The 7,541-nt window shown below is 38.7% G+C and overlaps 1 non-coding gene across 1 annotated transcript; it reads right to left on the bottom strand.

Moving 5' to 3' along the window:
- Positions 1–2,085: 2,085 nt before the first annotated feature.
- Positions 2,086–2,192, bottom strand: LOC145028032 (small nucleolar RNA R71). Its single transcript, XR_013675790.1, has one exon. It is a non-coding gene; the product is annotated as a small nucleolar RNA R71 (small nucleolar RNA).
- Positions 2,193–7,541: the final 5,349 nt, after the last annotated feature.

The following is a 7,541-nucleotide window of genomic DNA, read 5'->3' as shown; positions in this document are numbered from 1 at the left end:
TTCGAGAAGATAAAGACTCAGAGACTTATCGTATACGGGGATTAAGAGATGGACTCGGCGAGTCGGCAATGGACTCGACGAGTCGTTTCACATCTATAAATATAACTTCTCAGATCGACATTAAGAATTCTGGAACCCTTCTGGAGAGATTAGCTGCGATTGAAGAGCCAGAAGAACCCTAGAGAACAAAGTTACAACCTAGAATCCAATTCGGAAGGAGATTTGAGGCAAATTCTCATCATTCTACTTAATCTTTTGTTTTCCATTATGGCTAGACAATTAGAATTCGGTTATTTTCCTCAATCGTGAGTTAAAACTCTTATACTTCTGTTTGGGGATACAAAATTGAGACTATGGTTTGATTATTGGTAGGATTAATTCAATGTTGGTGATTTTTGTTAGTTTTAGCTTGCTAAAGAACCTTGTGTGTGAATGATAATTAATTTCTGTTAATAGGAAGGTAATTAAATAGTATGAACATCTTTTGATTATCAACCTCATATGTTTATGTGACCACTTTATCATATGTCTAGGATTAATGAACATGAAACTAGAATTATTAAGAAAATTAGGTAAATTCATGTGTGAGCTTGTGTGATGACCATCAACAAGAAGTTAACTAAAGGACCAAATTAGTTAACTGTTGCAAGTCTAAATTAACCCGAATAATTAATCTAGTGAATTTAATTAAATTAGACAACTGATCACTGTTTGAGTTAGTTTGTTCACTAAGGGTTAGTGTAGCGAACGCGAAGCTAATCACTTGAGTCGGTAGCCAACAAAAGAGTTAATCCATTGCACTATTACCATAATATCAACCATATTATTAATTGAGTTGAACTAAACAGAAGCCCTTTCCATTATTGAATCTAGTTAATTCTTTGCTTTTGTAGCTTTTAGTTTAAGTGATAGCTAGTAAGTTTTCTAGTCTTGTAAAACGAGAGAAAACCCCTACTTATTAATTAATTTAGATAAAATTAGTCTTTAGTTTTAATTTACCGTTCCCTGTGTTCGATACCCTACTTATTTAGCTTTACCACAAATGATAGGTCCACTGCCTTCGTGTGTTCATTTTATAATATAAAAGTAGGTTTAAAACTAGTTGAGTTTACACATATCAAGTTTTTGGCGCCGTTGCCGGGGAACGGTTCTAAATTAGCCTTAAATTCTATTTTTTATCGATCCTTTGTGTGAGATTTATCTTACACAGAGTTAATTCTTAGGTAATCTAGTAACTAATATAAGTTTTAATAAAAATCTGTTTTTAAAAGTAATTAGAAAATTTTTCTGTTTTTGCCTTCACTCGCCGAGTGCACTCGTGCCGACTCGGCGAGTTCATTGTTGTTCACAGTTTTAATTTTTATTTATTTTTTGTTCCTTTTACGCGTTTTTTGTTTTGTTTGCAGTTGTTTCTTGACCCGAGGATCTGATACGCCTCTGGTCCCTCCTCTCGAAGACCCGGAATCCGCATTAAGGAGGAGCAAAGGAAAAGCCGTTGGAGAATCCGCTTCTTCAAAGAATTCACCACTAAAGAACCTCAAGTCCGTTTTCAGCAAGAAGAGGAGCAGCAAATCAGGAGCATCCAGCGCCTCTTTGACAATCGAAGACCCAATTAAAGAAGACACCAAGTACGAGACCAAGGAAGAAGAAGAACCTACATACGAGCACGAATCCGATTTTGAAGATGATTTAGCGATCACTATGGCTATCATCGATGAAGTCCCCATGGGGGAATGGAAGAAGAGGATGCGCGATGACACTGGCCTGGGACTTGTGCAGCCTGCAATTCCCGCTACCACTACTTTCGAGCTAAATGGTCATATCCTCGCCCAACTCAAGGAGATTCCCTTCTATAGAAAAGACCACGAAGACGCCTACAAGCACTTGGATGAAGTAAATGATGTGGATGACTACTTCAATGTACCAAATGTGCCACGCAAGACCCAGCTACTTCGCATGCTTCCAGTCACATTCAATGGTGCTGCAAACGATTGGCTCAAGTCACTTCCTCCCGGGTCGGTCACCACATGGGCTAATATGAAAGAAGAGTTCATAGACTACTTTTGCCCGCCTTCCAAAATAGCTAAGTTGAAGAAAGCCATTGCCAACTTCGAGCAACAACCCGGAGAGTCTCTTTATGAGGCTTGGGAAAGGTACAAAGGTCTTCTTAGAAGTTGCCCACACCATGACCTCAATAGCCAACAAGAGGTCTCCATCTTCTATGATGGAGTCAATGTCACCACACGACAATTGATCGACTCGCATGGCCAACTCACAAAGAAGGCACCCCCGGTAATCAAGGAGCTAATTGAAGAATTCTCTAAGCATTCTATAGAATACCACAATCCAAGAAATTAAGTAAGTCGGGGGGGGGGGGTAGTGAACTCGGCTAATGATGGCATGGCGGCGATGATAGCTAAGCTCGATAGTTTAGATAGAAGAATGACAAAAATGGATCAAACAATCCATGCTATTCGAGTTTGATGCGAGAACTGTAGAGGGCCTCATCTCACGAAGGATTATGACTTGGATGAAAATGGTAACAAGAAAGCTCAAGTGTTCTACTCAAGCGGCGATCGATACGATGAGAATTGGAGGAAAACCGAAGAAGGAATGGCTCCCGTATGAAGAATACAAGAAGGCTAAGGAGGAGAAATACAAGTAGAAGGAGATGGGATTTTATCAAAAGGAAGAACCGGTTATGGAAAAGAAAGCCGATTTAGAAGAGATGTTCACTAGATTTATAGCCGCGTCTGAGAAAAGACATAATGATCATGATGATGCAATACAAGAGACCAGAAACATGCTAAGGAATCAGCAGGCATCTATTCTCAATATTGAGAAACAGCTAGGACAACTTCCACATCAAGTGAACGAGAGAAGACCGTGTCAAGTTCCAAGTAACACCAAGAATAATCCGAGAATGGAGAATGTGAACGCTGTGACTTCCAGCTATGAAGAAATTTTCACACCTGCACAGAAGATCTCCAAGGTGAATACAAAAAAGGCAGAAGAGTCGGCTCCAGCTAAACCCGACCAGACTCGCGAGTCCCTCTAATGGACTCAACGAGTCCATGCGCTGATGACAAAACTGTTATTCCCTCAAAGCCCTACAATCCCCCTTTGCCATTCCCAAGCAGAGCCATGCCTGGTGAAAAGGTTAGAAGTATAAGGCTTTCATTGAGCATGTTCGAGCCCTTCAAGTCAACATTCCATTTGTGGAAACAATGCTTCAAACACCCAAGTACTTTAACTTGCTAAAGGGTCTTTTTGCTGCTAGAAAAGATTTAGCTGAAGTTGCGGAGATAGTATTGAGTGAGCTACCAGAAAAGAAGGGCGATCCGGGGAGCATCATAATTCCTTGCCAATTTGGAAATGTACTTGCCACTCAAGCGTTGACCGATTCGGGTGCAAGTATCAACCTAATGCCCCTTCTCTTTCTTCAAGAAGCTGAATTTACCGGTGCCAAGGCCTGTTAATATGAAGATCCATTTGGCGGACAAGACGACTATTCAACCAAGAGGTGTTTTTGAAGATCTCCTCATTAAGGTTGACAAATTTATTTTTCTCCTGGACTTTGTGGTACTTGATATGGAAGAAGACCCCAAAATTCCAATTATTTTGGGGAGATCATTTTTGAACACCGCATGTGCATTGATAGATGTATGCGAGTCCACACTAATGTTGAGGGTAGGAGACGAGTCAGCGCTGTTTAAATATTTACCAGGGATCAAGCGAGAAGAAGGAAGAAAAGAAGAAATCTCATTCAATGATTTGGATGATGAAATACTTCAAAAAGAACTTGCACTTTTGCAAGAAGAAGATCCAAGTAATTTTTTGTTATCCTCTGGAGGTAATGAAGATGTTGACAAAGACTTGGAGGAGATAGAGAAGCTGCTGAAAGGAATCGATTCGGAAACCACAGTGGAAAGTGAGGAATACGATCCGACTCGCCGAGTCACTTTCCTTGACTCGACGAGTCCAATCGAAAATCTCAGCATCTTGGACAATTTAGATCTGCTTGTTACCAGCTCTCTGCAAGTTCTGGACAAGAAGATTTTCCCTAATTCTTTAGAATATCAGGCAGCAGAAGGAGGAATGGATGGTGATTTTCAACACGTTTATGTAGCATGCCTTGATACAATAATGCAAGAAGATGAAGATAATCCACTTGAAGAGGAGGAAAGCTTTGAAGAAGAGGAAAATATAAGGGTTAGGAGAGATGATGCCGAGAACCCATTCATTGAGTCACGTACCACCAAACCTAGAGCACAAGTTTTCAACAACCATGAAGTAATTCAATTTAAGGAAAAGGAAGTGCAAAAGAGGGTGCGAGAGAATGGGGTAAAGAAGAAGAAGGTGAGGAAAGGGAAATTTCATTAAGCTGAGGATGATGCTATAAGGAAGAAGAGAGAAGAATTAAGACGGGCTTACAAGAAGAAGATACACTTACAACACGAAGTACAAACCACAAAAGATTAGGCGTCCATTCCTGATGGAGGAAAATGAAGGAACGTAGAGGGGAAGGAGTCCAGCTAACGACTCCTTAAAAAGAAGCGCTTGGCGGGAGGCAACCCATTATTAGAGTTTGCTTTCTTTCATCTTTTTCGTTTTAGTTTGATTTTCGTTTTTAGGATTTTATTCATCTTCTAAATCATCAGACATGACTGCTTGAGAGTGCGTATGGACTAAGTGTGGGGTGGAATGACTTTTTAATGACAAAATCATATGATTTTCTGAATTGTTTGCATGTGACTCGCCGAGTCTGACCCTGACTCGACGAGTCTTTTCAGATTCCAGGTACGTATAATTTCGCGACCAGACTCGCCGAGTCGGTTTTATTTCTAGAAAAAAAAATTAATTTAAAATGAAGTTTTACAACCGGTAACTAGGGTTTTTAATGCTAATGAGATCATTTCCCCCCATCACTCGCCGTGCACCACCATTTGCTTTCTCTCTCAAGCACTCATCAAAGTCTTCACTCTTTCTTCAAGATTTTCGATTTTTATCACCAAAGGTACTTAATTTCTTTCATAATTATGTTAAAGCCATGATTTTTAGATGATCTAGGGTGTCAATTTCATAGAATACCCGATTTTGAAGTTTAGTGAATTTTTAGGGTTTTGATTTAGTATTAATTATGTTGTTTTGAATGGTTATTTCTCCTTAATACATCTTAGAAACATCCATGGACAAAACCCTTGAGAAAAATTCTAGGTTTTATGGTCAATTTTGAACGACTCGTCAACTGACTCGCGCAGTTCAAACAACTCGCCGAGTCGTTCATGGACTCGACGAGTCCAGTCGGGGACCCAATGATTTGTGACGGATGGAGCCGGGTTTTTAGAATTCAAGAGTCAGTATACCGGGAACTTTGCTGGGAATTTTTCTCCACGGTGTCTTTTTGTGGAGGAGACGATTGCTACCACCCCGCGAGTTTCAGTTTTTGCCTTGGGGGTGAGTTCCATCAATGCTCCGTCATTGATCTTGCATGTCGGTTGGGCATTTACGACTGAGCATTGGTTACGACTGCTATCTTTTGCGCTTTCTTGGAACACTCTCATAAGGTGTTCCCTGATGGTGTTACGAGTACGGGTTGGTGGAACACAATCGCCAACAAGGTATACATTCCGAAGTCGGCCCAAGAGTTGGAAGGAAGTTTGTGTGGCTGAAAATGAGATGAACTTTGGAACTCTTCCCTGGAGTATTTTCTGGAGAATGGAAGGAGAAATGAGTGATATTTCCAGATTTTGAAGGAGGAGAGAGGTGAAAAAGATAAGAAGGAAAGTCCTAGGCTAGCTTGTGATGGGATCAGAATTTATGAGATGTGATGTTTGTCTAGCCAATTGGTCTCCTAGTTGGTTGAAGATTGAATTAGTTAACTAACTAACTACTAGTTAGTTAGTTAGTTAGTTATTTAGTTAGAAGTTCTAGTTTAGGATACGGAAGATGTAAATCTCGAAAATATGAAGAAGAATTAAGAAGCATTCTTAGTAACATGTCTTAAGTGATTAAGAACTTATTAGTTAAGTTGGCACTTATCTCAACCATTTCTCTTGGGTTAATTGATTTAGACACCATATTATTTACATAAAATCACTTTAAGTCATGACCCATAACTAGTCATCCACTAGATAATAATACATATGTACAAATACATACATGTATTCTTAGTACAAAATAACAATGTAGTTCTTGTGTATTTGAACTTAAATGTTTATTCTTTTTATTCAAAAACACTTAAATACATTCGAATTACGCCTTATTATAATTCATTATATATTTTTATTTATATAAATATAAAACTTATTGACCAAGGTATAATTTCGTGACATTTTACCAGTTAACCATATCATTAAACGCATTTTGTCACTTTGGTTCGTATATTCGTCAAATTTAGATCCTTCACAAATATTAAGCACACGTTTTATATAGAACTTAACATACTTATCAACTAGAGACATGTGGATACAAAAATTAAGTTTGTTGCGTTCAAATGACTATATTTTCTAATTTTCACAAACCAGCAATGGTTCATAGTCATACGTCGTAACGAAATTTATCATTAGTTACTTGTTTTATATATCACAAGAACTTCTCAAAATAAAACTGGTTGAATTCCTTCAACTATTTTTAATAAAATACACATATTGCTTAATAATCAAAATATAGCATCGTACGATCATTCCTATTTTTACCAATTGTTACAGTGCTTCCCATGACTCGTTGTCCAACCTCACCCCAAGAAACTGGAGCTTTACACCTCCGACCATACAACATCTCGACCGGGGTCGGTCAATACTAGCATGATAACTATTGTTGTATGAAAACTCTCCTAGTGGAAGGTAAGTATCCCAACTCCCTTCGAAATCAAATAAGCAAGCTCGAAGCGTATCCTCGAGCATCTGAATCGTAAACTCACTCTGACCATCGGTATAGGGGTGGTAAGCGGTGCTGAAATGCAACTGAGTACCCAACTCCTCATGAAACTTTCTCCGGAACCTGGAGGTGAATCGAAAATCACGGTCCGATACCACATATACCGGTACTCCATGCTGACCAACACCTCCTGCACATAAATATCTGCTAATTTCACGATGGATATACTCTCGGAAATTTGAATAAAATGCACACTCTTGGTCAATTTGTCCACAATAACCAAAATGGAGTCCACAATAACCAAAATGGAGTCCACACCCCTTGATTTATTTTATGCAAAATTAGAATAAAATGTGCACTACAAGAAAAAGACCCTTTTACGACGCGCAAACCACAACACTCGTTGATTTATTTTACGCAAAAGTGAGTGTCATTAAAAAAGTGTCATCTCTTCAAAAAATTTAAGAATTTAGGTCATGCATTATTGTGTGCCCTTAAATTAGTATCTCATGTAAAAAAATAAAAAACACTGGGCACTTTATCTAAAATTTGCGTCCTCTGTGAATGTCGCTTTTTGATTTTTACTCAAAACGTGCGTTTTTAAATAGGGGAAATGAACTCCTCTTAAAATTCTAAAATTTTTAAATACCCCGCTTCAAGAT

The sequence above is a fragment of the Lactuca saligna genome, chromosome 1, assembly GCF_052625555.1.
Source record: "Lactuca saligna cultivar CGN05327 chromosome 1, ASM5262555v1, whole genome shotgun sequence".
Classification (NCBI taxonomy): domain Eukaryota; kingdom Viridiplantae; phylum Streptophyta; class Magnoliopsida; order Asterales; family Asteraceae; genus Lactuca; species Lactuca saligna.
Note: the sequence above shows the minus strand (reverse complement) of the source record. Positions and strands in the feature narration are given on the sequence as shown.